At 40.9% G+C, this 9,991-nt stretch overlaps 1 pseudogene; it reads left to right on the forward strand.

Moving 5' to 3' along the window:
- The first annotated feature begins 8,849 nt into the window (after positions 1-8,849).
- Positions 8,850-9,581, forward strand: LOC109576377 (microtubule-associated proteins 1A/1B light chain 3B pseudogene; annotated as a pseudogene).
- The last annotated feature ends 410 nt before the right edge of the window (positions 9,582-9,991 follow it).

The following is a 9,991-nucleotide window of genomic DNA, read 5'->3' on the forward strand; positions in this document are numbered from 1 at the left end:
GAGAAGGAAATGGCAACCCACTCCAGTATTCTTGCCTGGAAAATCCCATAGACGGAGCAGCCTGGCAGGCTTGGCAGGCTGCAGTCCATGGGGTCTCAAAGAGTCAGACATGACTGAGTGACTAACATTTCACTTTCATTTTCATAACTACATTTAAAAAATAATAAATCCAAGTATGTTTAGTTGTGTTCAGAGGAAAGAATTGAGGAAAAGTTCTTTTATTGCATCTTGTTCCAGAATCAGCAGCCCAAATCAATTTAAATAAATTTGTATTATCAAATCAAGAAATCACCTCTCAATTATTTAAGGAAGTGATTAGGTTATACGCAGAAATACCAACACAAAGACACTGTGTATAATAAAAAGCAATGACTCCATGAAGTCAATAAAGTGTTTTCAGATTGTCAGCTCAGAGTGCCATAGCGCAGAGCCAGGATCCTCAATAGTATTTTACTTTAGAATTGAAAAAAAAAAAAAAGAGAGAGATAATCAACTAAGAAAAGATCAGTTGCTAGCAAAATTTCAACATGATCATAGTCAGCTTCTGGGTGCTGTACTGAGTGGTAGAGGGAAAAATTAAACACTGACATTTTAAAAATACGTCTGAATGCAATCTCTTCTGAGCCAATGGAATTGGCACAATTTCCTGCAGAACCATGGATTTTATGTAGCAACATACACTGATTTGGGTGCCCAAAAGTGAGGCTTCAGTCATGAGTTAGAAGAAAACTGGGAAACCAAGAAAGAGCTACGCTCTTCTGTCCACGAAATTAAGAGAAACCTGTTGTCAAGACTGGGTAGAGAAGGAAGAAAAGAAAAATGGCAGAGAGACAGGAGCAGAGCACTGTGATAAGAAGGATGGAACATCCAGGAAGAAATGTTGAGGAAGGACAGGAGTCTCAGATAACAAATTTAAGAAACTGTTTGCCATGTAGTTCTGAATCTGTGATACAAAATGCTCTTTGCATATGGCCTTTGCTGCTAAGTCACTTCAGTTATGTCCGACTCTGTGCGACCCCGTAGATGGCAGCCCACCAGGCTCCCCCATCCCTGGGATTCTCCAGGCAAGAACACTGGAGTGGGTTGCCATTTCCTTCTCCAAAGCATGAACGTGAAAAGTGAAAGTGAAGACGCTCAGTCATATCTGACTTTTATCAACCCCATGGACTGCAGCCTACCAGGCTCCTCCGTCCATGAGATTTTCCAGGCAAAAGTACTGGAGTGGGTGCCACTGCCTTCTCCGCATATGGCCTTTAGGGATGTGCAGAGAAAAGACATTGTATTCCATGTCTAGGCAAACATCAGAGAGAGAGAGAACGCCTAAAAGGAGGTGAAATCTGGGTCAGATCTAGAGTTCAAAGGAACGATAAGTTAGATGTAGAGGTGACCATGAGAACACAACACCTGGAAATTCACAAGTCAGATGGGAGAGGGGGTCAGGCTGATTTTCTGTATGCCTCTAAGGATAGCATACTCTTGGCTGCAAGAAACGTATGCATCTGTGGTATGTGAGCTCATACAATTGGAAGATAAAGAGGCAAAACTGACGAGCTAGCTGCTTTTCTCGTGTATAGCATGGGTAACCATGAGACTGTAACCTGGAGTGTCTCAGAGGTGTAGACAGTGATAAGGAACACAGTGAAGTCAAAGGGCAGGCTATTTGGAGAGAAGCAACAGAAAGGGAAGGAAAAGTCTAACCCTTCTACAGACATGACTCACTTAAACTTTTGTAGATGGAGAAACATCACAGATGTGTTTTGGAGCCCCGTCATAAGGCCTGTTTCCTGCCAGTTTGCTAGAATTACTATGAATTCACATTTTTATATATTAGACACTTTAAATTTTAAAGTAAAAATAAGATTCAACTGAATATTTGAAAATTTTAATATGATTGTGATAGGTCTTTATCATATATGCAAAGAACATGAAATGTACAAATTAAAATCCAATCTGATGTATTGATTAGCTTTGATGCGGTTTGTAACTTTAAATGTAGGTTCCCTCGACTGAGAGAAAGAAGAAATTAAGGATAATTTTAACATTATCCAAAAAGTTCATCTTGATGGGCTATGGTTTCTGCTGCACATTCTGTTAGTGAACTTCAGAGGTTTGATCGCAGATGAGTAAACATGCACAAGGTAAAAATCAAACAGAATTCCAAATGACTGCCCTAAATTCCATAGCTGCACAACTGATGATTTCAAAGAAATGGTAGAAATGTTCCTGCTCCCTTACAGAGAATTGGTAGATCCAGCCCCTGTAAGAGTCTTGGATAGTTGAAGCTGCCATAATGGCAGGTGACCATGTAGTACAGGAGAGATGGCTGGAAGGTGGTGGTGGATATGGAGGCATCCTTGGGGAAGATGACTCAAGGGAGGAGAAAAAAGGAGACACCAGAAAGGGATGGTGGGCTTCCCAGGTGACGAAGTGGTAAAGAATCCATCTACCAATGCAGAAGATGCAAGAGAGGTGGGTTTGATCCCTGGGTCGGGAAAATCCTCTGGAGTAGGAAATGGCAACCCACTCCAGTATTCTTGCCTGGAGAATCCCATGGACAGAGGAGCCTAAAGGGGTATGGTCCATGGGGTCTCAAAGAGTCAGATGTGACTGATCAACTGAGCACACACCCAGGCAGTAATGGATGATCTGCAAGCTGACCACGTCTGCTAAAGTTAGTATGTCCAGGCTGACGAAAAGGATTGATTCATTTGGAGAACAATAAATAACAACAATCATAGGCATATGTAGAGTATCAGCTTCCTGAAGACTTCCACAAGTTTTCATGTGAATAACCTAGTTTATAACCAAGCAGTTCCTGTGATGAGTCTGAAAATCCCCTGTATAAGTCTCACAGCTCAAAGAAAAGAAAGCTAAACAGAGAAGGTTTCCTCAAGACCACATGGGAGCTATACTAGATGGATGGTATCTGAAGGGTTCTAGAACAAATGGTTCCAGATTGTAAGGACAACCCATAGTTAAGTTATTGGATGCCTGCAATATACCTTCAAATCTAGTAAAGTCTAAAGAATTGTTGTTAATATTATTCTTGTTAATGTAATTTTAAATCTGAAGACAATCATGAAAATAGTTCTTAAAAGAAATGATACATAGTGTGAAATGGTAATTTAATTGGGAGCTCAAATCTGTTGCTCTGTGACAACCTAGAGGGCTATGAAGGAGTAGAAGGTAGGAGCAAGGTTTAGGAGCAAGGGGTCATATGTATCCCTATGGCTGACTCTTGTTAATATATGGCAGAAGCCAACACAATAATGTAAAGCAATTATCCTCCAATTAAAAACAAATGTAAATTTAAATGGTCATTTAATAATAACAAACACATAGATCATGTTTGCTATGTACCAAGTACTGTTGTAAGTGCTTTACATATATAGTAGTCCCTTGGAATCCATGGGGCATTTGTTCCAGAACCCCAAGGATACCAAAAATCATGAAAACTCAAGTCCCTTATATAAAATGGTTTCAGATCAGATCAGATCAGTCACTCAGTTGTGTCCGACTCTTTGCAACCCCATGAATCGCAGCACGCCAGGCCTCCCTGTCCATCACCAACTCCCAGAGTTCACTCAGACTCACGTCCATAGAGTCAGTGATGCCATCCAGCCATCTCATCCTCTGTCATCCCCTTCTCCTCCTGCCCCCAATCCCTCCCAGCATCAGAGTCTTTTCTAATGAGTCAACTCTTCGCATGAGGTGGCCAAAGTACTGGAGTTTCAGCTTTAGCGTCATTCCTTCCAAAGAAATCCCAGGGCTGATCTCCTTCAGAATGGACTGGTTGGATCTCCTTGCACTCCAAGGGACTCTCAAGAGTCTTCTCCAACACCACAGTTCAAAAGCATCAATTCTTCAACGCTCAGCCTTCTTCACAGTCCAACTCTCACATCCATACATGACCACAGGAAAAACCATAGCCTTGACTAGACGAACCTTTGTTGCCAAAGTAATGTCTCTGCTTTTGACTATGCTATCTAGGTTGGTCATAACTTTCCTTCCAAGGAGTAAGCGTCTTTTAATTTCATGGCTACAGTCACCATCTGCAGTGATTTTGGAGCCCAAAAAAATAAAGTCTGACACTGTTTCCACTGTTTCCCCATCTATTTCCCATGAAGTGATGGGACTGGATGCCATGATCTTCGTTTTCTGAATGTTAAGCTTTAAGCCAACTTTTTCACTCTCCACTTTCACTTTCATCAAGAGGCTTTGTAGTTCCTCTTCACTTTCTGCCATCAGGGTGGTGTTATCTGCATATCTGAGGTTATTGATATTTCTCCCGGCAATCTTGATTCCAGCTTGTGTTTCTTCCAGCCCAGTGTTTCTCATGATGTACTCTGCATGTAAGTTAAATAAACAGGGTGACAATATACAGCCTTGACGTACTCCTTTTCCTATTTGGAATCAGTCTGTTGTTCCATGTCCAGTTCTAACTGTTGCTTCCTGACCTGCATACAGGTTTCTCAAGAGGCAGTTCAGGTGGTCTGGTATTCCCATCTCTTTCAGAATTTGCCACAGTTTATTGTGATCCACACAGTCAAAGGCTTTGGCATAGTCAATAAAGTAGAAATAGATGTTTTTCTGGAACTCTCTTGCTTTTTCCATGATCTAGCGGATGTTGGCAATTAGATCTCTGGTTCCTCTGCCTTTTCTAAAACCAGCTTGAACATCAGGAAGTTCACGGTTCACATATTGCTGAAGCCTGGCTTGGAGAATTTTGAGCATTACTTTACTAGTGTGTGAGATGAGTGCAATTGTGCGGTAGTTTGAGCATTCTTTGGCATTGCCTTTCTTTGGGATTGGAATGAAAACTGACCTTTTCCAGTCCTGTGGCCACTGCTGAGTTTTCCACATTTGCTGGCATATTGAGTGCAGCACTTTCACAGCATTGTCTTTCAGGATTTGGAATAGCTCAACTGGAATTCTATCACCTCCAGTAGCTTTGTTCGTAGTGATGCTGTCTAAGGCCCACTTGACTTCACATTCCAGGATGTCTGGCTCTAGGTCAGTGATCACACCATTGTGATTATCTGGGTCGTGAAGATCTTTTTTGTACAGTTCTTCTGTGTATCCTTGCCATCTCTTCTTAATATAGTCTGCTTCTCTTAGGTCCATACCATTTCTGTCCTTTATTGAGCCCATCTTTGCATGAAATGTTCCTTTGGTATCTCTGATTTTCTTGAAGAGATCTCTAGTCTTTCCCATTCTGTTGTTTTCCTCTATTTCTTTGCATTGATTGCTGAAGAAGGCTTTCTTATCTCTTCTTGCTATTCTTTGGAACTCTGCATTCATATGTTTATATCTTTGCATAGGAACCTGGAATGTCAGGTCCATGAAACAAGGCAAATTGGAAGTGGTCAAATAAGAGATGGCAAGAGTGAGTGTCGACATTCTAGGAATCAGCGAACTAAAATGGACTGGAATGGGTGAATTTAACTCAGATGACCATTATATTTACTACTGCGGGCAGGAATCCCTCAGAAGAAATGGAGTAGCCATCATGGTCAACAAAAGAGTCCGAAATGCAGTACTTGGTTGCAATCTCAAAAACAACAGAATGATCTCTCTTCGTTTCCAAGGCAAACCATTCAATATCACAGTAATCCAAGTCTATGCCCCAACCAGTAATGCTGAAGAAGCTGAAGTTGAACGGTTCTATGAAGACCTAAAAGACCTTTTAGAACTAACACCCAAAAAAGATGTCCTTTTCATTATAGGGGACTGGAATGCAAAAGTAGGAAGTCAAGAAACACCTGGAGTAACAGGCAAATTTGGCCTTGGAATATGGAATGAAGCAGGGCAAAGACTAATAGAGTTTTGCCAAGAAAATGCACTGGTCATAACAAACACCCTCTTCCAACAACACAAGAGAAGACTCTATACATGGACATCACCAGATGGTCAACACCAAAATCAGACTGATTATATTCTTTGCAGCCAAAGATGGAGAAGCTCTATACAGTCAGCAAAAACAAGACCAGGAGCTGACTGTGGCTCAGACCATGAACTCCTTATTGCCAATATCAGACTTAAATTGAAGAAAGTAGGGAAAACCACTAGACCATTCAGTATGACCTAAATCACATCCCTTATGATTTTACAGTGGAAGTGAGAAATAGATTTAAGGGCCTAGATCTGATAGATAGAGTGCCTGATGAACTATGGAATGAAGTTCGTGACATTGTACAGGAGACAGGGATCAAGACCATCCTCATGTAAAAGAAATGCAAGAAAGCAAAATGGCTGTCTGGGGAGGCCTTACAAATAGCTGTGAAAAGAAGAGAAGAGAAAATGGTTTCATATTAGCATAAAACCTACACACATCCTCATATATACTCTGAATCATCTCTAGATTATTAATAATACCTAAAATAACACAAATGCTATGTAAATAACTGTAAACATAATGTAAATTCTATCCAAATAGTTGCCAGCATGTGGCACACTCAAGTTTTACTTTTTGGAACTTTCTAGAATTTCTTCAAATAGTTTCAACCCGTTGTTGATTGAATCCGCAGAGGACTGTGATACAGAGGGCCAACTATCCTACCCCATTTAATCCTCAGAACTGCCCTTTGATGAAGGTATTATTACCTCTAACTTTCAAAGGAAAAAATTAAGGCAGAGAAGGTATGTAAGAAATCTCACACCATTGATAAGGAAAGGAGCTGGGATTCAAACCCAGGCAGTCTGGTTCCAAAATTTTAACCACCATTCTAGACTTCCTCTCAGTACTACTAGCGATAATCCAAAGTGAGATTCTTAGTGTATATTATGTTTACAAAAGCTAACCTCAAGGGAAGGAAAGAGGAAGTGAAACAAGCTTTTTTTTTTTCATTCAAAAAGAAATCAATTTTGTTCTTGAATTTAATCATTTGAGAAAAAATACATTCAGGTTTTAGAGAACTAGAAGGAACATGAGGGAATTTGGGGATGATGGTAATGTCTGTCTTAATATGAGCTACATGGTTGTATGTATTTGTAAAAAAATTCAGTGAATGTACACTAAAACTTTGTGTATTTAATTTTATGTAAATTTTACATCAAAAGATAAAAGCTGTACATAAATACTAAGCTCTGGTTAATGGTATACAGTACCCAAGTACTTTGAGGGAAGTACACAAATGTCTGTAATTTACTTTGAAACGTAAAATTAAGGTGAGTTGATGGATGGTTGAATGGGTTGGCTATATATATGTTAAAACAAGTATAGTAGTGTGTTAACAATAGAATGGGCTTCCCCACTGGCTCAGCAGTAATAATGAATCTGCCTCCAATGCAGGAGCCATAAGAGCTGTGGGTTTGATCCCTGGATTGGGAAAAACCCCTGGAGAAGGGCAAGGCAACCCATTCCAGTATTCTTGCCTGGAGAATCCCCTGGACAGAGGAGCCCGGAGGGCTACAGTGCATAGGGTCTCAAAGTGTCAGACATGAGTGAAGCAACTTAGCATCACGCAATAACAGAACACTTGGGAGAACTTCCCCGGTGGTCCAGTGGCTAAAACTCTGAGCTTCCAATGCAGGGGGCCGGGTCAGAGAACGAGATCCCACATGCCGCAACCAAGGGTTTACCTGCCCAACTAAAGATTCCGCATGCCGCAACTAAGGATCCCGCATGCTGTAACAAAGAACGAAGATGCCGCGTGCTTCAGCTAACACCTGGAGCATCTAAATAAAAAAGTAAGTACCCCCCCCCCCAAAAAAAGAACAGAACACTCAGTAAAGTATTCTCCAGGTGCCCCACACTAATCACAGCCTCCAGCTCTCCCTCTAACCTTCCTGTGTAACCTTCCTGTGTTACTTTATGGTTTTACCAACCAAGGGCACAGTAGGGTAGTCGGCTCCCTCTGCTGACTTGGTATATCCCCGTTCTGTCCCCTTCATTTGCTCACAGTATATCTGCTGAAGTACCTAAGCTGTTTAATCTGTGCAGTTTGCTCCAGCCTGGACTTCTACCACACTACATGCGGTACAGGCCAGCATATTCCCCTATCCTGGGTTTTTCCCATGGATTGGCTACCAGATCCAGGGGGTTGATGAGACTCAGATTCCGTCTCTTTGACAAGATGAAGTGGTGATATATTCTTTCACCAGGGGGTACATAATATCTGGTTTTCATTTTCTTTTAATATTGGTAGTTGTCAGTGCTCACTCAATGCCTAGGTTAACTGATTCATTTGAGGTAGTTAAAATGGTGATATTCTATCACATTGTTTGTATTTATGAGCTAGAAGCATTTCACAAAGAAATACTTCCTCTCGTTTACTTGGTTGCAATTCATAAAGGAGAAGCAATACAAACATTCGATTCTTTGTTTTTATTCACAGTTTTCATAATAAAGAATTGGTTACCTGGCATCCTCAGAAGGTGACCAGTTAGCTTTCTTTTTAGATACCACTGTGACATCATGGATTTAAATATATTTCAATGTTATTCTCATTAAGGCTCAAACTGCTTACCTTTGACTTGTGGGAGCCTCTTCAGAATGGCCCCTGAGACTTGTCTGTCCCTCTAGTTGTCTCTGATGGCCTTCCTGCTCGTGCTACGTCAAGACGCTCTAGTTCATCTTATACATTTCCTAGTCCAGACCTGGAATCAGCCATTTCTCCAAGTCCTAGTTTCTTTTAAGGGAACACAGTGTATCAGGACTAGAGCTACTAGGGGATTGCACCCTTTATTCCGAACCAACAATCCTAGTTCTCAAGGACCGCAAAGCTGACAGAATCAGAATATCCCATCATTTGCTCTAAGCTATGACAACTGTACAACAGTCTTAGAATAATAATAACACTGTCACAGATTTTGAATAGAGAAAACACTTTAAAAAATGTTTTTCTGTCGGAGCTGTCGCCGCCTCTGCCGCCGCCTGCAGCCTCCAACTCGCCGCCCCCACCCAGCCTGCAGCGCCATGCCGTCCGAGAAAACCTTCAAACAGCGCCGAACCTTCGAACAAAGAGTAGAAGATGTCCGACTTATCCGAGAGCAGCATCCTACCAAAATCCCGGTAATAATAGAACGATACAAAGGTGAGAAACAGCTTCCTGTCCTGGATAAAACAAAGTTTCTGGTGCCTGATCATGTCAACATGAGTGAGCTCATCAAGATAATAAGAAGGCGCTTACAGCTCAATGCTGATAAGCCTTCTTCCTGTTAGTGAATGGACATAGCATGGTGAGTGTGTCCACTCCGATTTGTGAAGTGTATGAAAGCGAGAAGGATGAAGATGGATTCCTGTATATGGTATACGCCTCTCAGGAGACTTTTGGAATGAAATTATCTGTGTAAGACTAAAAGAAAAATGCGTGTTACAGAATTTTTTAAACCCTTACCAAGGAATAAAAAAGGGATATTACCAACTGAGGTTGATCAGTTCATCTAATCACCGATCATCAAAACAGTAGTTTCCTGCCTAGGAGTTTTAGGAAGTTGTTTTTTTGTACTTCAAACAGAAAAACTGAGCTCCAGATGAGCACATTCAGCTTTGGGAAACTTTATTATTTCACCTAGGCTATCTTGTTTTTAAATTTAATGTTTAAAAATAAAATACTTTGCATTATAAGTTGCCAATAAAATAGACCTTCAAGTTAATGTTTTTTTTCCCCAAAAGAAACTTGCAGTTTTGAGCATTCAGAGAGACATTGTCTTCTCTAGGTTCACAGAAGCTGCCAACTTTTTATAGAAGGGTTTGCAGTCAACTGGAGGAATCTCCTTGAGAGGATCTTTAAGTATATGTTGTCAGGTATAGCCACGCACCCCCAATGCATTTGCCATAATAGTTGGCAAAAAGCACGGTGAATGGGGGTGTACAGGAAATAAGGAAACCGTGCTGCTGTCCAGGGTCCCCACTTGCTAATAAGTGTGTTTCAAGTTAGCACTCTCGTTCCAGAGTTCTCATTTGGTTTGTTCTCTAGACAGTAACACAGAAAAACACCACTGCTCAATAGGAACCTTGAATAATTTATAATTTTGGTCAAGTTTCTCA

The sequence above is a fragment of the Bos indicus genome, chromosome 22 (genome assembly GCF_029378745.1).
Source record: "Bos indicus isolate NIAB-ARS_2022 breed Sahiwal x Tharparkar chromosome 22, NIAB-ARS_B.indTharparkar_mat_pri_1.0, whole genome shotgun sequence".
NCBI lineage: Eukaryota > Metazoa > Chordata > Mammalia > Artiodactyla > Bovidae > Bos > Bos indicus.